Source organism: Ursus maritimus, unplaced genomic scaffold (genome assembly GCF_017311325.1).
Source record: "Ursus maritimus isolate PB19 unplaced genomic scaffold, ASM1731132v1 scaffold_10, whole genome shotgun sequence".
NCBI lineage: Eukaryota > Metazoa > Chordata > Mammalia > Carnivora > Ursidae > Ursus > Ursus maritimus.
In genome coordinates, this window is record NW_024423344.1 from 58,212,076 (window position 1) to 58,234,241 (window position 22,166).

Genomic DNA, 22,166 nt, shown 5'->3' on the forward strand with positions numbered 1-22,166 from the left:
TAATGTCTACCTATTTTCCATAGCACTATTGTTAACTTCTCTATGTTGAAGGGTAAAAGAAGGTCCCACCCCAAAAGATGACTATAGGAATTCAGAACATATCATCCCAAAATATGTCACTTTGATATATTGATTATATTGAGCTGTAGGTACTGGAAAAACAGAAAATGCAAAAGGAGCTTTTCTCTGAATTCCCCTTATCTGCCTAAAGACAGTTCCCACAAAGGGAACTCAATTGTCACAAATACCCTCCCTAGGAGTTTCATCAATCAGAGAAGATTGACTCCTCACAGGAGAACAATCTAGATGTTTATACCACAGCCAGACAACCTTTGCCACAAATTATCATGTCTCCTACCTATTCTATTAAGGCCCATCTACCTTTCCTAAAAATCACTTACTCTCCTCCCAAAGGCCTACATCTCCTCTTTCTTTTCCCTATTAACTGGTATTTAAGCCTGAATTCTAAGGCATCTCAGGTATCCCAGGTATACGTGTTAACTATCTTGTTTGTTTTTCTCTTATTAATCTGTCCTTTATGGCAGAGGTTTCAGCCAAGACTCAGCAGGGTAGAAGGAAAATCATTTTTCCTCTCTTTCAATATTGACACATAATTTTCTATGACTATCTGAAAACAAAATACTATTATTGTAAAGATGCACTGTTTCCTCCTCTGTACTATTCTTTATCTTCTTTGGAATGAGAGCCATTTAAAATATGGCCACTGTATTTGGAGTACTTGTAACCTCTCTGCTTCCTCTTTCTACCAATGAGACATTGAAATGACTTTACATACCATCCTCTGCCTCAAAGCTTTAGGTTTTGCTGAGAAGATTTATTATTTTTAGGTCTAGAATGTACTTGGCAATTTTTTTTTCGGTAAAGGGCCAAATAGAAAATATTTCTGGTTTGGGGGAGCATGCTGTTTCTGTCAGCACTATGCACTTCCGTTGTAGTAGGAGTGAAAGCAGCCATAGACGTTACATAAATGAAGGGACATGGCTTCCTTTCAATAATAGGTTACTTATAAAAACAGGCAGTGTGCAGGCCTACTTTGCGGACTCCTAGTCCAGATCAGTAATGGCATTTTTCCTATACTATAGCTCTTCATTCTTAAGACTTCTTATTTAGAATTTAAATCACACATTCCCCGTCTATCATCTTCCATCCAGATTTATCGTGAGGTCCTTTTACTGTCACTGTTTGTGCATCTTCCTCTTTAAGTTCCATCCTGGAATGTTTACATGGTCTCAATCCTATCTCAAATATTTTCCTCAGGTAAGGTAGGGGGTAAAATGTCACTGGATTTTTTTGGAGTGTGAAAATTACTTTTTTCTTATTAGTCAATTGAATTATGGGTAGCTGTAGAATGACTGATTTTTTATTCTTTTCTCTACAGAGTCCCTCTCCCTGACTTTTACTTTCTGTCACACCACTGACATGTCCAATGCCAGTCTGATATTTTTCCCCCTTGCAGGTAACTTTTTTCTTTATGGTGGTTTTTAAGATTTTCTCTTTAACCTTAGAATCCAAGATTTTCATCTGTATATGTCTTTTCTGATCAATCCTGCATGAAACTAGATAATTCTTTCAGCATAGATCAGATTTCTGTCATGGGAAATTATTTTCTGTTACTTATGATGCCATTACCTCTTCTTCATCGTATTTTTTTTTCCTTTGGGAATAAATATCACTCACAATATGGGTCTATAGTGTTTATCCACTAATTCCCTTATCTTTTCATCATGATCTCCAACTCAGTAATTTTACTCTGTGCTTCAAGATACTTTTCTCATTTGATTTTTATAGCCATTGGAAAGCCTCAATTTATGTACTAATTAGAACAATCAGCATTTTAAATGTATTATTTCAAGAAGGTTTTATGATTCACTTGGATCTTCTTATATATTTTATTATTACTATTCATTTATTATTTCTTGTTCAAAAATGTCATCAGTGTCATGTAATTGAAAGGCAATTGTTTCCTGAATCCTGCTTGTCTTTCCATTCTGTTATTGCCAAACATTATGCAAGTTAGGAAAGCAGATTCCTCAGCCCTTCAAACTTTGCCTGTGAGGTGAGTGGCTTTCAACAATGTACGTACTTTCCAAAAGCTTGGAGCAGTTTTCTCACATGCAAATATACTTCTGGGGGATGCAAGTTTTCATTATCTTGATGGTAGTAATGGCTTCATGATGTACACTTATATCAAAACATGAAATTGCACTCTTCACATATGTGTCATTTGTATTATACATAAAGTTGTTTTTTTTCAAAAATTATAGTTTTCAGCCTCTGTTCCGGTGGAGGTGACAGTACTGACTAGGGGACCTGTCCCTGTACTGAGGGATGGCTTACGTATCATGTAAGATATGTAATAGGCGCTGCTCAGCAACAGTGAGGTCAGTACTCAACGGTGTGCTGGCCAATGATACTCAGACTATCACCACATGCAATGTCTTCAGCAGGCAACAAGGTGACAAATGTGTGAAACGAAGTGCACTCCTGAATTGTGTGTGTGTGTGTGTGTGTGTGTGTGAGAGAGAGAGAGAGAGAGAGTATTTAGCCTAACTTCTGTGAAGGTACCCCAAACATTTAAACCCCCCCTGTTGATCTTATCTCTGTGACAGAGTTTGTTGACTCAGTTACCTTTTTGTCACCAACATCAAAAATCTCTAGTCTTGGTTCCAGCACAGCCACACCCCTGCCCCTTTCACCTCCCTGATACCTCTCCCTGCCTCCCTTATATTACTCAAGGTCTTATGGAGAGGACTTTCTGGTTAAGGTTTTGATTAATTAAATGTAATTTCTGTCTCTTCCTGAAGGTTGCATGAATATTAATTAGCTGAATTGTGTTTTTTAACTCCCATCCTACAATGCTTTGCATATATGAGTAGATAAGCACTTCCATCTTTAAAATAGAAATAGTAATGCCTGCCTTATCCATTCTCAAAAATTATTATATAAAACAAAGATGGATTAAAAAGAACAGTGATTTTAAAACTGTAAAATAAAAGCAGGAATTTATAGAGAGATGTTGCAAATCATTGATGTAATAGGCAGTATGAGACTAGATTATAAAACACAAGACTACAATTTGCATATTGCCTGTACTAATTTATTGGAATGGAATATGCTTTTCTCTGAGGAAATGACACTTCTAAATAGAATCTCTTCAATAACTGAAGATATTAAAGATACTATTAAGTGAATGCCACAGAAAAAAACTTAGTTTAAAAGATATTTCAAAAAGTGGACAATAAGGATAACTTTCAGAGGGTCAGAAATACTTTTTTAAATCTTGCTAATGTTTTTTTAATCTTTTCAGGTCAGGAGAACAGCACACGTAGTTTTAAATTACATTCATTTTCCAGAAACAGGTATTACCTATCATCTTAACTCTCTCTTGCCTGTCAAGACATGTCACACTGCTTTTTAACAGGAAAGCAAAGAGATCTGTCCATAGCTATCAATTTTTATCCCATAAGTATTCACAAAGAAAAATATATTTTTCTAAGAACTCGCAATCCTGAATCGAATTGCCATTTCCTACAAGCCCTATGAAATTTTATGGTTTTAAAAAATGAAACAATTTCAGCCACTAGAAAGAAAATCATGTATCTATCTGAATCTTCTAAGGTGAAAATACATCATCTCTCTAAAGATTTTGTTATCCTTTTCACAGAAAAAGGAACTTTTTATGTTAAGATGATGATGAAAAGACAGTGCTGGTACACCTGCAAGAGATCAGAGGCAGAAAATACTTTTATTTTTATTTCTATGTTCTGACATAAAGAATATAGTTACAATTCGGTGTTTTCTTTCACATATTAGAGGCAATCGTGTTACTGTCTTCATCCCTTTTTATTATCCCCAAAATGTGTGAATGAGTGAAAATGTTAGCCAGATTAAGAACAATAAAATGTTCTTTCAGTTACCTAAAAGGGAAAACGTTGGTTTGAAACAGAACGTTACAATATTCCAAATGGAATATTGTAACTCTTTAAAGTTTCTGCTGTGTAGACACCTCTTACTTTTTATCCAGTGCAGTTCCATTGAACCGTGAATTTTAGAAAAAATATATCTATATTATCCTTATCTATCCATCTATGTCTGTCTATCATCTATCTATCTATCTATCTATCTATCTATCTATCTATCTATCCATCCATCCATCCATCCAAATAACATTTCAATGAATTTCATTATTTTGGTTTTTTAATAACTTTTTTTGCACATATTCTTCTTTCATTTCAGAAAAAAAAGTTATGGTAGCTATATAATGTACTTTTGGAAACATCACTCTATTTGCAATATTTTAAAGCTTTTAAATTGTCTTCTAGTATTTTGGTTTCTACAAAGCCAGATTATTGGTGTCCTTCAGAATTTTTCTCTCATTTTTTTCAAATGTTTGGAGGAATTTAGATCATAAATCCTCAAGAATGGAGTAGTTTGAAAGAAGTGATATCATAAGCTCATAAAAAGAGTCTCCAGGAGATACTTAGAGATGGAATTAATGTGAACTGTATGTAAACTGCTGTCACCAATGAACTTGCCTCCTGGCTATGGATTTTCATATATGTCATTTTCCTTTCAAACTTTTGAACTGTCGCTCACCTGAACATACGAATGTGAGTATATGCATGTATGTGTGTGTGTATGTGTGTGCATACATCCTACATATGTGGACGTACACATGCATTTCCATCATGACAATAAAAGAAGGTTTTGTGCATATGTAAAGATTTTGAATTAAACATTTTTAAACGTTTTATTTTTAATGTCTTGAAGCATGTCAAAACTCATAATAGGATTACTTCAGAAGAGCCTCTAGACTATGATATATTGGGATGGGAATCTCTACTAAATATATCCTAACACTATTTTTGTATGTGCAATAAAGAGCGTATAGCTTTGCTAGAAGACTTGTTGCCTCCGCTCCAAACGGTCGATATGTAGTCCCTCTCAAAAGTCTCAACATTTTCTTATTAACAAGGTACAGGAGAAGGGGAGCTGAGGAATCACTTTCATTGTACCACACTTTTGTGAAGGTGCTTCACGCTTACAGATTCCATAGGCAAGAGTTTGGTGAGGCAACACAAACGTCTTATACAAAAGTTTTTACCTACATCAAAACAAAAACTAAAAATAAAATTGCATGTGAACTCCATCTTTGGGTACCTCTTTATATTAAAGAGGCACATAAATAAATTGTACACTAGATTAAATCTCACCATAGAAGTGCCCGGAATCTTCTTGAGTTAGCCCTAGGGCATGGAATAAGTTTGGTGTGCCCCAATTCAGGGAAACGACTCTATTTTTATCTCTAATCTAGTGCTCATAATAAAATGTATCTCATGAAGGCCCTTTAAAAAAAAACTTTCATATCTCGTTCATATGTTCCCTAGTTTGAGAGTTATTAAACTTCCATTTAACAAACAAAAATATAGTCATTGGCAGGCATTAAAACACAAGCGAGACAGCCTGGGACTTGGTGTGTTGCACCATCTGCCTCTCATTTCTCCTATCTTCCCTGGCATTCTGCGTTCTTTGTTTCGTTCTATTGTGTTTTCATTTTTTTACTGGTGTTCTTTATACTTAATATTAGGGGATTTGCACATTGCCTCTCAACGGTTTCTTTTTTCCCTTATTGAATAGGGAACTATTTGCATTTGCCACATATATTTACAACTAAGGCCGGAATTAGCATATTTTTAAATGTTTCTTTTTGTTTACAAATCAATACTAGTGAAACACCTTTGATTATTATTAACATCAACGCATTAAATATTTGTCTGTGTTTTATTTATTTTTAGTTTTGTTTTTGTAAGGTGGTTGACATCTTTACCGTCTTGGAGGTGGGGGGCGGTGCTCAGGCCCTGCGGGTGGGGCAGCCTGCTTCCTCTTCACCGTCCCAGGCTTCTGGCGGCGCAGGAGGGCGCTGGGTCTGCGAATGGAAGCCGTGCACAGATCTGGGGGATACTTGTTCCTGTGGAACCACTACACCTTTGCCATGGGCCGTCCACTCCATGCCCACAGCCTGGCGGTGCATCAGCTGGTTGTAGAGGAAGGAGTTAGGAGCCTTCGGGTTGTTAGGCTTGCTGCTGTATGTCTGCTTGCTCCTCTTGATCAGGAAGCTGCAGCAGGGCTGCAGGACCATCCATCGCTGGTGGGCAGACCTGGAGGCAGCTCCTTTCACGACGTGGGCAGAGACGGAGACTGTATCTTCTTCTTCTTTTTTTTTTTTTTTTTAATTTTTTTATTATGATATGTCATTCACCATATGTACATCATTAGCTTTTGATGTAATGTTCCATGATTCATTGTTTGCGTATTGCGTACCGTGCAATAGGTGCCCTCCTTAAAACCCATCACTGGGCTAACCCATCCCCCACCTCCCTCCCCTCTGAAACCCTGCGTATGTTAGAGGCAAACTAGAACTTGAGCTTGAACTAATCTTCAAAATCATTTAGTTTGCTATTTCACATATTCTATTTCATAGTGCCCGAAAGCTCAGGTACTTCAGATGTAAGACTAACAAGAAAGATAGTCATTGAGGAAAAAGCTTTTTGCATTTCTGTAGCTTAAAACCATCTGCTGTCTTCCGGTTTTCTTATTTTACCATTAAGAAGCTTGACGACTCCAGAGCTTCATAAATCATTGGTCGTTGTCTCAGTTAATAGCCATCTACTAGCAGAAATTTTTTGTTACAAAAATAATAAAAGAACAATTATTAATATTCTCATGTAGAGTTAATTGAATATTGACATATTGTCTAGTTCCCAGCAAGCAGATATATTTAATTTTTTGAAGAAATGATCGTTTTATTTCAATTTTACTTCTATGCTATAAAAATAACCAAAGCATAATTGTTGCTAAAAGCCAAAACGTATATTCATTGAAGCAAACACATTTTTCACTTTCACTATTTGGAATCAAATTGAACAATTCTCGATGCATCATTAAAATACACATTTTATGCAGGGCAATAGTCAGGAATTAGGCAATAGCAATTAAGAGGTGGTCCTTAAATGTGTACAATGTAAAATGGCCATTTGCAATAAATTAATGTTAATCTTGTAAATAAAGGATAATGTCAAGACCTGATCCAGTAACAAGAATTAGAAAGAATTGTGTAAATGTAACTGTGATATCTTCCTATCTACTTTCCTAATTTTTGTCAAACACATACTCTATTGACTGTGGACATCCATGTATCCATACCTCATTTGAAAAATTGTTTTGAGACATTATGTATGTGAGCACACGTATATGAGTTTGTATGCCTGCCATAATTGCTACAAAAGAAGCTACCAAGCATATTTAAAAGATTTTGTGTGAAGCACTTTTAAACATAGTTCAAAAAATATTTGGCTGTCATGACTGGTTATTACAACACAAATCATGTTTTGGCCTATAGCTGTTGAAATCCCTAGCTGCGGAATGTCCTAGAAATTAAATTATATTTTTCTTTTTCTGCACTGTACAGAATTTGAGTCTGATCTCTGAGGTTAAATCACTTTTTTGACCTCAAAGATCTTTCAAGAAGTATTCATAAGAAGCTGTCTCTGGAGGCTTCCACTTTAAGGTAACAAATGATCTGAACTGCATAGCTAGTGGGGAAAAAAAAAGCAAGAAAAGGTTCGGTAATAGAATTTAAGCTCACATGAATTCGATTCCTTTTAGCAAATGTTTGTCCTTTATTCATTTTCTTATTTATAACAATTGCATAATTTCTTACCAAAATAAATAATAATAATAGTTCATAACACTTTATTAATTTTTTAAAAGATTTATTAGAGAGAGAGAGAGGGAGAGAGAGAATCTCAAGCGGGCTCCCTGCTGAGCACGGGGCTGGACATGGGGCTACATCTCAGGACCCGGAGATCATGACCTGAGCCCAAACCAAGTTTCAGAGACTTAACCAACTGTGCCAGCCCAGCGCCCTAGTTCATAGCACTTTAATACCTTGGAAAGAAATAAGATTACACTTGAAGTAGTAACCATAGCTGGTAGGGGAAATGTCTTTTCCCTACTTTCATAAAAAGAGGTTTCCAGTAAGTACCCACGAGCTTGAGTTCCAACATTCCCTTCTCTGGACAAAGATGATCTGAGTTCTCTGGTAAGTGCCCTGCAGTGTCTACATGGCTTAATTAGTTCAAAGTAGCTGACCACAAGTCCTGCATGTAGGGTAAACTTGTCTCTTTATCTTTTTTTTTCTGCCAGATACATGTGGGAAGTGATAATGTCGGTAAAAAGATCTGTTCTACAAATTTAATTTTCCCTTTAATTTTCCAAAGACTAGACTAGAAGTGCAGTGATTATATTTTTTTCTCTCACACTAGATAATTTTAAACTTAAGTTTAATCAGTAATGTAAGTGATATAAGGGTTCTCTATTAGTTTTTTCTTTCTTATTTTTTAATTCTGTATTTGATTGCGGAAGTGGTCTACTTCCTCTTCACTGGGTCCAATCACAGACATTTATCATAATAATTGTAAAAATATCTACTTAATTCTTCATAAGTTTTATGGTAAATTTTAAATTACATAAACCTATTCCCATTTACTCTTAAAAAACTGGGTGAAATATTTGCTTAACTTTTATTTTCTTAGTAAAAACAGTTAAAAGGTAAATGTCATGGTTGATACTTTTGTCATTTCTATTTTTTTCTTATTTGCACATAATGGCTGTTCTTATTATGGATTTATATAAGAACAAAAATCATGAAAATTAAATTTCTAAGGGGTTTCTGGGACTCAGTTCACATACCATAAAATAACATGAAGTTAGTAGACAGAGCAATGAATAAAATAAAACTTTTCTGATGCACATATGACCCACATTTGTAAATGTAGCTAAGTATAAACATGTATGCATTATGATGTTAGAGTAACAAACCTGATATAAAAAATCTGAGAAAATCTAAAGTCCTCACAAATCCTATTTGCTTAAAGAGATCCAGGTGGAGCAGCAAACTATTTTTACCAAAGGGGCTACTAAGTCAATTTCCTGAAGGTTGTTAGGAAAAATGCCAGATAGTATCCAAGAGAATACGTCTGGTGAATTATGAATTTTTAATTTGGTACAAGTGAAATAAAAATCACATTTGCATGTGTGTGCTTGTGTGTGTATCTGTGTGTACTGACTGCGCTGTAGAATGAGAGACTCTATCAAATCCCCTTGACGTTGAAATTAAAGAATTAAACGTTCAAACAATTAGCTGAAAAATAAATAGTGACAATGATTTTTTTTTTTTTAATGCTGACTTTGTATAGAGCACTAAACAAACAATACTACTACTACTAATAAACCAAACGAGCCAGAAAGAGCTGTCAAGGCAGGCTCTGTCTCTTGAGGGCAGCATGGTACTGTCTTCTTCACTGACATTCAGTTGGGCTTCAATGTCAATTTGTCAGGCACTGGCCTTCCAAAGTATGTATGAGCCTAATCATTTTACCGTGGTTCAGAATACATTGAGGTTCAATGTTTCTTCGGAAAAGTGCACCAAAATTTTGGTTTTAATGTTTTCCCCAGGAGTGTAAATCCATCAGACTAGGGACTGTATTGAATTCTCCATTATGAAAGAGCAAGAAACCCTAAGGGAAGGGAGGGAAACCTGAATGGGAAGAAATCAAAGAGGGAGACAAACCGAGAGACTCTGGACTCAGGGAACCAAACTGAGGGTTGCAAAAGGGAGGGGCTTGGGGGGATGGGGTAACCAGGTGATGGGTATTAAGGATTGCACATGATGTGACGAGCACTGGGTGTCACACGCAACTAATGAATCATTGAACACTACATCAAAAACTAATGTACTCTATGTTGGCTAAATTAACTTATTAAAAAGAAAAAAAGTAAAAAAAAAAAAAAGAAAGAGCTAAAAAAATAGGAAAACGAGGCAAAAACCTTCTCAGCATGCCATCTGTTAGTGATGGTGCTTGCTCTTTTTACACGTCTTCATGTGGCTGCAAGACCCCAGTGCATTCTGGGAGTGTTGTGCAGGTAGACATGGTTTGTCTTTGAGCTACTGACATTCAGTTCTTTGTGATATACTTATCAATTTGGATTGCTTATGTGGAAGACTAGAAATTTTGTTTCTGGAAATCAGGTCTCAACATTGATATCTAACTTATCACCCATTTGGGGAAATCCAGAATTTCACCTTATGGATAGTTTTCATATTTTATACCTGTATTGATCATGACTTTTGGAAACCAAAATAAGACTCTGGGACCACACCCGTTTTGCTCCTTATGTAACTCTAAGAACGTATTCAATGGAGTTTCTTCATTCCTAAAGCATCCTTTTGTTTAACACCAATTTATCATCATCAAAACGTCTGTACCAGGAAAACACTCACCTAGAAGATAACTGAACTGCTTAAATAACATAGAAAACAATGTCCCTTAAAGAAAAAGTATATCTAAATCTATGTGAAGTAGAGTGCGAGGATATTGAAAGATTGAGGTGAAGCATAATAAATATTATGTTTTAAGGTGATGCAATAGAGACTATAAGAAGTATTCCAGTATGTTCTACTTTTTCTTTTTTATTAAAATTCCTGAAGCTATGCTGGGTTACAGTTACAGAGTATAAAAGGCCAGTTTTTTAGCTTCCCTTGTCATATAAGCAGGTTCTAGTAAATGGGATGAATGAAGAACTGGGATGGTGTAATTTTGGGGAAGAGGTCCTAAAGGAAGAGGTGTGTTCTTCTCCTTCTATTTTCCTCCTTGCTGCTGGATTTCCAGATGCTTAACCCCTAAAGTCCTTATGTGGTCAGAAGGCCAAAGGGCGATTTGGAGGTGTTATACTGGGAGTCATTTCTAGATTCAGATTTTTTACAGTTAAGGCCAATGAGAGCTATACTATAGTGATGATGGCATCGAGATCTGGAAGAAACCTAGATCTTTGGTGAAACATAGAAATTGAGCAATGGCCTTGTGACTTTTTTTTTAAGATTTTATTTATTTACTTGTCAGAGAGAGAGAGAGCAAGGGAGAGGCACGCAGAAGGAGAAGTAGGCTCCTTGCCGAGCAAGGAGCCGGATGCGGGACTCGCTCCCAGGACCCTCCTTCCAAGGACCATGGGGTCATGACCTGAGCTGAAGGCAGATGATTAACAAAACTGAGCCACCCAGGCGTCCCAAACTTGTGACATTTTATAAGAGATACACAACAGGTCCTCAGCTACCATTTAATGCTTCTGGGGGACTAAATTTTTTCCAAACTAAGCTCCCTTTGCAAACCCTCCAACCAGTCTGTTTGTCTCTCTCTCTCTCTCTCTACTTCTCTCCCATTCCAAAGTTCTTCAGCCAAGATGCAAACTTAGGGTAATCTTTATTCCTTCTACCTTTTCTGAACTCCTTTGTCCAAGATTCTGTGGTTGAGTAAATGATCTGGGAATTTTTGAAAATACCACCTGACAATTCTTTTTGCCACTTTATACCCTCTTAAAGGGTTAACTTATGTATGGAAACTGATTTAAAAAACTGATTTTGGTGAATTTATTATCAGCCAAATGCATATTAACTCCTAGATAACATTTAAGTCATCCTCTGTTCAGTAAAGACCAAATTAATAATGTGAAAATTTCAGGCAAAGTGCGTTATCAGTAGCAAAAAGAGTTACATTTCAACATGGAGGTAACTGCCTTGTCTTCCATGTGTAAGTCTGGAACTCCTATAAAACAGGTGCACATTAATAACTACACGATGTTAAATATCTTGCAAAAATACATAACATTTGACTCTCACCTCCGAAACAGATACCATTCATTACTCTACAAGCATTGAATTCTCCTACTTCATATATACACTGTTGACTGGTACTAAGTGAAAAGTCAAAGAGAACAAGTCCCCATCTGACAGCCCAGATGATAGGAGGAATAGTCAGTTTACTGTGACAAAGTAGGCAGTTCTAACATAAATAGCTCCTAGCTATGGTTTGGAAGGAATATTTTCCTTAGATGACTCTGTGGAAACCTCTGTGACAAGCTGTTATATCTTTTACAAATCTGCCAGCTACTTTTTATGAGCTTCAGTAGCTCTTTATGACTATAATAAAAGGAAAGTAGCAGCCATGTGTGTATCCAATGGTCCCCAAAGCAGGCATCCTTCTACAGAAAATGTAATGAGATCTTTGGATGTTCTTTCCCTTCTGCTGGCTGGTTGCTATCCTCACTCTTGTTCCCAAGCCATTCTATTGTTACTTTAATAAAAATAGTATGTGTGAAGTACGTCTGACAGTTCTCATTACTGTTAATTAATAGAATAATTGTCAAAATAGTATGCCCACTATCAAAAAAGAACATATAAATCAGTAAATTAGAATTTCCAGTCATCTAAATAGTACCATTAGACCCCTTGAAGTAAATTTACTTAAAAATGTATTTATTCACAGTGCAGTACAATTATATTTCCAAGCGTTAATTTGAGACCATAATAAGTTTAAAGGACATAGTTAAAATAACACCATGTATATAAAAATATCCACTATTTTTCAAATTATTAAAATAAGTTCACAAATTTGTACCTTCCTTTAATGCTACCTCTAATAGATGACATTACAGAATTTTAATACTCATAGGCTATTTACCAAATTAAACTTTGTCATTAAAAAGGTTGGTATAAAACTATGCCAAAAAATCTGTTAATGTGCTTCACAGTCACTACATGCCAAATATATTCTTTTTTATTTTTTTAAGATTTATTCATTTATTTGAGAGAGTGAGTGCACAGGACGGAGGGAAAGGGAGAGAGAATCCCAAGCAGACTCTGTGCTGAGCGCAGGGCCTGACGTAGGGCTTGATACCGTGACCCCAAGATCACGACCCAAGCTGAAACCCAGAGTCCTATGCTTAACTGTCTGCCCCACCCAGGTGCCCCATGCCAAATATATTCTTTAAATTAACACAGAGAACTTATATCTACTAGATCTGAATTCCAAATGTTGGTGTGGTTATTTTTTAAATTTGTGTTTATTTTATGGGTACATAAATAAATGAGTACATACATATTTTATGGACTTAATTTTCTTTCATCTCTAGAAAAATCAGAGCTAATTGATCTTCTTAAACTTTGCTGACATGCAGAAATTTATGATGTGAATTTTGAACTCTGTCCTTATCCACAAGTAGGGATAATTTTATATCCTTTCCTCTCAACTTCCTGTTTATATCTATTTTTCTTTGTTTTTTTTAAACTTAGAGCAAACAGAACACATGTATTTTTATAAGTCATCACAAGTTTTTCTGAATGAGGTATTGTAGAGCAAACGAACATGTAAGCATTCAGTGCATCTTACTCAAGATTTTTCCTTTCTTTCTCGAGGTCAACCCTGTGGTTTTTATTTCTCCCTCTATATATGTCTACATTTTTTCACGAAATAAAATCTAAAGGTAATAATTGATATGCAAGTAGCTCTGTGACCCCATAGTCCTCTTTGTCACTCCTACCAGATTGGTGTATGCTTTGTGCTTTAACAGCATCGGACTGCTTTAAACCCCCATAAATAGAGAATTTTTGCCTCCTTGTTGCACACTCGACCTATAATGCGTTATGCACTTATCTCCGTCTCCCAGAGCTCTACCTTAAGACATTACCTTTTCCAGTAAAGATGTTCTTGACCTCCTCTTGAGTACATTTCCTTGAGTACATTGAGTATTTTTCTGCACTGCTCTTACTTTTATGTGATCGGTCCTTCCACATTAGCTGATACTTAAATACTGACCTCCCCATTTGATCTGATCACCCTGCCTAAAAAATAGCCAGGTGTTGGTGGGTTTTTTTTTAAATAATATTTTTTATTATATTATGTTAGTCGCCATGCAGTACATCCCCAGCTTTTATGTAAAGTTCCATGATTCATTACTTGCGTATAACACCCAGCGCACCATGCAATACGTGCCCTCCTTACTACCCATCACCGGTCTATCCCATTCCCCCACCCCCCTCCCCTCTGAAGCCCTCAGTTTGTTTCCCAGAGTTCATAGTCTCTTATGCTTCATTCCCCCTTCTGTTTACCCCCCCTTTCTTCTTCCCTTTCTTCTCCTACCAATCTTCCTACTTCTTATGGGTTTTTTTTTATTTCATTTTTGTTTTGTTTGTTTGTTACATTCCTGCCTCTTCCTTATGTGCTGTTTCTATTGAGCTGTCTCCATTCTCTATACTTTCCTCCATCTTGTCATTCAGTCTCATCTCCTCCATAAACGTTCCTTCATGTCTGAGATTTTTCTGAACTTTCATTCCTCTGAATCACTATAGTCTTTCTTGGTTATACCATTCAACTGGTGTTTTTGCATATACTACATGTTATTGTTGTTAAGTATTATTATTTGCTTAAAAAGCATGTTCTGTGTCTTTAACTAGTGTGAAACTTTGAAGCACTAGCAAACACTGGCTGTTCGTCCCAGCAGATCTGTGGATGTTCGTCAGAAGATCTATGAACTTTTAAAACTATACACAAGAAAATGTATATATGTACATTTTTATAAACTTTCTTTTTTAAAGGAACAGTGTCTAAATATATCAACCTAACAAAGGCACCCATGTCAGAAGTCTATCTATCTGAAGTTTAAGAATCATTGGTTGCATTTCTTTTCTCTCTTCCATCAGGCATACAAATGAAAGTATTTACTAAATATTTGTGATTAATTCTCCAAACCCTGGAATCTCAGTTTGGACCCCCAGGAAACCACTCTCTAGGAGTGGAGAAAAACCAGAGATAAACCGAAACTAACAAAAATGCAGTAGAGTCATGAATAAGCTCAAATCCATATTGGTCTTGTCTCCTATTGGGTTGTATTAGTGATATTATCATCTTAAGGTTGTTTTTAAATGTTTTATTTTACCACGAGATAAAAGGTACAAACAAATTTTGTAAAATATGTATATATAATGTAAGGACTAATTATAAAGAGAATGTCCATGTAAATGCCATGAAGATTAGGATGTAGAAAATTGCTTATACCTAAAAAATCCCTTAGAAGACTCTCTAAATAAGAATTTTCTTGTTTTCCCATAAAAATAATATTTATTTGAAATCTAGATACATTAATGTAGAAATAAATAAAAAGCGAGATATGCTATGATCCCATGGATAGAGAGATTCCAGTTGGGAAGCAATACCTCATTGGTTTGTCATGTTTCTGCTTGTTTCCATGCAGTCACAAGTCTATTTTTTGTTCTGGAATATCTTTTTCTGGAATATGTTTGTATGATAAACAGCATTGGTAGATAGAGATGGAGTGTCTCCTTCCTGAGCAAAGGGAAAGTTTGTTTACTCTCCAGTGGAACAAAGATAATGTCCCCCTCTTGGACAAAGGGTCATCAGGCTTATTGTTCAGTAAAAAGTATATGCCTCCTAGACCAGCATCTCTGAAATTGTGGCAAGTGAACTTGATAGCTTACATGAGAAATAAAATTTCAGATCCTTCATAGTTCCTGCCAATTCCATCTCATAAGGATATAATTTTCCACGAATTTGTATATAGAGTCAATGTAATCTCAATCATATAATAAAGGATTTTTTAGTGAACTCAACAAATTTATTCACATATAGTGTAATTAATATACTTACATAATTTACATGCATATAAAAAACAAGAATAGGTGAGGTATTTTTGAAGAAAAAAGTGGAAGGAGAGAATCTACAAGTTATCATAACTCACACAGTTAATGTGATTAAGACAATGTATAATTGGTGCCAGTAACAAAACAGACAGTGGCACCAAAAAGAGAGCCCTAAAATAGATTCATACTTGAATGGACATTTAATATATGAGAGACATGTCATGACAGATAAATGAGGAAAGAACAGACTTTTTAATAAATGGAGATAGTACTACTTCATACTGAATTAAAAAGAAATTGGTGTCGTATACCGTATCATTTCCCAAAATTAATTCCAGGCTTACTAAATACATAAGTATGAAGGGAAAAATACATAAAGCTTTTAGGCAGTTAATACAGCTAATATCATCAGTAACTTCTTTGGAGTTGGGGAGGATTTTTTAAACGGTGTGTAAAGCATGAATGATAAAAGAAAAGATTTATAAATATAAGTATGAAGATTTTGCTCATCAAAGGCACTATTCAGTGGTTGAAAACACAACCCGCCAAATAGAAGATATTTGAAAACTTATATTTATATATACGGTATAACAAAAAATAGTAAAACTGAAACCATACATATGTGAACAAATATTTTATAATATGTTACTATTTTCAAATGACAAAAACTTGAAAATTTGTAGGAATGTTTACCAGAACTAGATGATAGTAGGACATTAGCTACAAGATGCTACCAAAGTAAGTCACAACTATATTATTAACAACTTTTATTAATAAAATAAAATTTAACTTAAAATGGGCAAAGAGGAAAGATGAAACAAAATACATAAAATCTTATAACCATAAGGAAATTGAATTATATCTTCTCGATTATAAAGCAATTGAATAATAAATAATTAATTCAATTATAAAACATTTATATTAATACAATGATAACAACATTAAAAATCTTTACCACAAAGAAAATTCCAAGCTCGTATGATTTCCCCATGAAAACCCTAAAAACACTAAAGGAAAAGCAAAACACCTAGCTTAAAATTTTTTGCAGTGTATAGAAAAATAAGGAATATATCACAAATCGTTTTATTAGGCTTACATAACCTTTCCTCCAATAACTGACATGACATTACAGGAAAACAAATCATAGGCAACTCTAATTCAAGAACATAAATAGAAATCTTAAGCAAAATTTTAGCAAACTGATAAAAAAATAATACATCATAGCCTCGTTGGTTTAATCCCAGTAATACTGGATTGATTTTTATATTACAAAATCAATTATTGTAATACATCTCAGATAGAGTGTGGAGAAAAATACCACATCTGTCACATAAAATGCAAAAATGGCTTTTGATTAACTGTAATATATATTCATGATTAAAAATACTCCTGGCAAATTAGAAATAAAAGTGAACTTTATCACCTGAAAATAGTAATTTCCAAAAACCAACAACAAGCATCATACTAATTGTGAAATGAAACTTTTCTTTGAGATCAGGAAAGAAACAAAATACCATCAATGACAGTTCTATTTGACAATGGGCTAGAGGTTTTGGCCAGTGTCTCAAATGGTTAACCACTTATTCTTTATCATTTTACTGCGTATCCACCACACAGCCCCCCCAACACACGCACACATAGCGAAATACCATTTACGCATGGCTTATTTGCTTTATATAGATGAACTTGTCCGTTATGTATCCTTCTGCACTCGCATTTTTCTCTCACATGCGTGTTTAGGAAATAAATCCATGTTGTGTCTGTAACTCCAATTGCTGTGTATAGTTCCATTGGTAGAAGGTATTACCTTCATATATTCCAAATTGTTTTCCGTGGTTCAGTTGATGGAAATTTGAGTCATTTTTAGTTTGGGGGTTTTTATGAATAATACTTTTATAAACATTTCTGACACCTTGGTGCGTATGTGCAGGAGAGCTAGAGTTAATTCGGGGTACCTATCTTTAATTGAAGTGATGAGTCATATACCATATGTGGACTGTCAACATTGCCAACCTGTTTTCCAAAGCCATTACACATTTACGCTCTCTACAGCGGAGTGGGAGAGCTTCATCACTCCACATGGTGTAACTCACAGTATTTGTTATACCCAGCTTTAAAAAAAAATATGTGTCATCAACCTTGAAACCCATTTGAAATATGTGTTGGCCATTGAATAGGCCTTTTTGGGGTATCTGTTGAAGACTTGCTCCTTTTTCTTTTTTTCTCGTCTTTATTATTTTGAATTATACATTGTATACACATACACAAATGTATGTATGGTGAGGTTGCATATATGTATGTATACATGTATATATGATGAAGTTGAAAACACAACCCACATATGTAACAAAAATCAAATATATATAAATATCAAGTGTTCTTTTTTTTTTTAAAGATTTTATTTATTTATTTGAGAAAGAGAGAGTGAGAGAGCACAAGAAGGGGAAGAGTCAGAAGGAGACGCAGACTCTCCATTGAGCAGGGTGCTTGATGTGGGGCTCGATCCTGGGACTCCAGGATCATGACCTGAGCCACAGACGCTTAAACTACTGAGCCACCCAGGCACCCCAAATCTCATTTGTCTATTGATAATATAACTACAGAATTTTATTTTTATATACTGCATGTGTATATATGAGATATGTCTTCCGTAATTGTAAAATAATTTTATTCTCTTTTTAGTTGACTCTGACTTTTGTCTCTTAACTGCATACTTTAGAGTCTTTATTTTAACAAAGTTACTGATATTTTTAAGTCAAACATACTTTTTGTGCTTTTTGTTGATCCTTTATATACTGTTTCTTTTTCTATATCTTCTATGTTATTTTTATAATTCACAATATTTTATCACAATATTTTTCTACCAGTTTGTAAATAGACTAGCCAAGTGTCCCAGTCCTGATCTAATCCAAATTTATAGAGAAAAAAATTAGTTACTGATTACCAGGGCTGGGGTCAAGAGAGAATGGGGAGTTATTTCTTAATGCGTGCAGATTTTCTGTTTGGGGTTAAAAATATTTTGGAAATAGATAGTGGTGACTATTGCACAACATCGTGAATTAATGCCACATAATGAATGCTAATGAATTATCACTTAAAATAGGTGAAAATGGAAAATTTTTTATGGTGTATCAGAATAAGAATTATAAAGTATACAACTGTAATTTAATTTTTGTTGTAATATTTGTTATTTGTAGGATATTTTACAATTTGCTTTATATTTTATATATTTTCTGACTCTCCTATGATAACACAAACATTTAAATTTTTCTCCAAATATAGTGTCAAAGCTGTTTTATAATCTGGTGTAAAATTTAAAAGACCACATTATTCTTTTTTTGATGATTAAATAGGAGAAGTAAACTCCTGGTTGAAATTTTCAAGCAGAAAATTTAATTTTCTTAACTAATTAATGATGTTAAATGGGAATTTATTGACTGTGGACTTAAGGTACCTCCCTCCACTGAGGTTTATGGGAATTCATGTTAATAATTGGTATTGCCATTGATATTGCTATTATGGGAAAAGTGACACAATTTATGGCTTGCAGTGTTTTGGAGCACCCCGGGAAGTGGGTTTGGGGCTGTCATTTCACACAGGACTCAATTTCTAGTTATATTTCTCAATAACTCTTTTCTCTTCCATCAATACAACTTTCCTTTTGGATTCCTCTGCTTAAGGGAGTAGGATGGTTTTTCTTCTGGCTCGCCTTGAGGCTATCACCATTTTGTGCCTAAACTTGAGTAGAAATTTCCTATTAGTATCTCTAGTTAGAGCATTCCTGGAATTTTGATTTCTATTCCTTCAAACCTAACTCCTGTTCTGCTAGTTAGTAAATATCCTCAGGAAATAAACAGCTTGGTGGCTCACTTTCCTTTCTGGAGTCTCAAAAACTTACAATTTTGGTCAGATAATTCCTTATTATTTGAAAGAACTTGCACATTTATAAGAAGATTAAAAACCCATATTGTCCGTATTGCATCCTAAATTCAGTTTGGTGATTGACCCAAATAGTGGAACACCATAGTACTGGAAAATTTCCCTTTTTTTTTTCTGAAATGATATTCCTTTCTTCCATTCACGGTGCATTTGATATAGTCATATACATATTCATGTGTATGTACAATTATGCATGTATATATATGTATATATGTATGAAATTATATGTAAGCACTTATTCTATTTCTTCCTTACACTATTTACCTAAAGATATTCCCTTTTTATGGATTCCAAATGAGCTTGGGAATAGTTGCATTTACGTCTACGTTTGATGTGTGCACACTTCCTTTGCACTAATACTCACTCACTTTCCTACCACACAATCCTTATGTTCTTGCTTGTTGAACATTGTTTCAGAGACAGAGGCAGAAGTGGAACGTTTCAATGCCAAGTGGGTTTTTTTGAATTATTGAAGATTTTAAATGTGCTACTTTGATTATAATTAATTTCATACATTTTTAATAATATTCATGTGTTTTCTCTATAATCATTATTTTTCAAACACATGTATCATTTCTTATAGTATAAATGATTTAAACTGATATATATAACTAGATCATTTGTAGCCATTGTATATCATGGTATTAATGAACAATTTAAATTTAACATTAAAATTATATTACTTTCAATTTTTATGAGAAATTCCTTATTTTTAGCTCTAATTATTATTAATACATTGTTAAGTATCGTCAAGCACTTTGATGATAACAGTTATGTTTTACAGTATGGACTATTACTCTGTCATTTTTTTTTTTTTTACTCTCTGTCTCTTCTGAACTTTTGTTTATTCTGTTTTGTATTGTCTTCAAACCATATAGAAATACCTTATTTTTTCCTCAATCCACCTTTCATTGGGATGAAGTGGGAACGAAACCCCTGTCTCTTGCCCCACTCTTTATGACTTCATCCAAAAAGATCACATATTTTTACTAGCATTCGTGTGGTTACTTTGTGTCAAAAGCAGGAAATAGGCTTTACTTAATTTATCTGCTGTATCGCTAACAAGCTCCTTTCAACTTTTTTCATCCATGTAGTAAGTATACTAGGAAAGTCACCCTGACCTCCGAAGCAGGAACTGCAAAAAATTATTTTGCTTTTCTCCTTGAGAATGATGACTGAGTCTTACCAGGTTCTTCAAGTTGATTTATGAGATAGAAAGACCCTTCTTATTCTCCACAAACTCTGAAAGTCCTGATACCTTAAACCTTACTTAATAATTTCTTATCAGTTAAAAACCGGAGGGGTGGAAGAGAGAGACACTGGCTCCATAACACTGAAACCTAATATTGCCATATGGGAATATGTAATATGCATTGTGTTTTATTAATTAAAATAGATTAAATTTGCACACATAGATGATGTTATGAATTTCAAATCCACTGTATTATCATTGCTCAAAATACAGAATACAAGCATTCAAAAAGCATTTCTGTGCTGATATAATGATCTGGGAATAGAGATTACCATGATTTTCAGGCCTGAGGTAATTCTTAAAAAATGTAGATGTACAATTGTATGCCATTTTAGGAAAGAGCTAGCTATTCTCATTCTCATATCTTTGACAATGTCTTCATTTCTTTTTTTTTATAATAATTTTTTATTATGTTATGTTAGTCACCATACAGTATATCCTCAGTTTTTGATGTAATGTTCCACGATTCATTATTTGCATATAACACCCAGTGCACCATGCAATACGTGCCCTCCCTAAGACCCATCACTGGCCTATCCCAATCCCCCACCCCCCTCCCCTCTGAAGCCCTCAGTTTGTTTCTCAGAGCCCACAATCTCTCATGGTTCATTCCCCCTTCTGTTTACCTCCCTTCATTCTTCCCTTCCTTCTCCTACCGATCTTCCTATTTCTTATGTTCCATAAATGAGTGAAACCATATGATAACTGTGTTTCTCTGCTTGACTTATTTCACTTAACATAATCTCCTCCAGTCCCATCCATGTTGCTGCAAATGTTGTGTAATCACTCTTTCTGATGGCTGAGTAATATTCCATTGTATATACGGACCACATCTTCTTAATCCAGTTATCCGTTGAAGGTCATCTCGGCTCCTTCCATGATTTCGCTATTGTGGACAATGCTGCTATGAACATTGGGGTGCATATGCCCTTCTCTTCACTACATCTGTATCTTTGGGGTAAATACCCAGTAGTGCAATTGCTGGATCATACGGTAGCTCAATTTTTAACTTTTTAAAGGACCTCCACACTTTTTCTAATGTGACAATTTCTTCATTTCAACCTCATCCATTAATAATCTCTTCTAACCGTTGCTGTTATGAAGATACATCAGTATTTTAATGGAATGCCACCTGTTTTTCCTTAAAGACCAGTTGGCAAACTTTTTTATTTTATTTTTTTAGTTTTATTTTTTATAATTTTTTTAGTCTTAGTAAATGGCGAAGAATGATGTTCTGAACACCTATATCACAATAACTTACATCAATGTTACAACCACAAACAGCATTTCCATTTAGATTTTCTTCATATATTATGTATCATATTATCCTTCATCTTTCATGGAAAATTAGATATGTGTGAGTCCCATATCATATCTTTGATGCAACAACAATCAGCCACATGA

General features: G+C 34.7%; 1 pseudogene; it reads right to left on the reverse strand.

Moving 5' to 3' along the window:
- Positions 1-5,844: 5,844 nt before the first annotated feature.
- Positions 5,845-22,166, reverse strand: part of LOC121100133 — a 33,738-nt pseudogene continuing 17,416 nt past the window's right edge.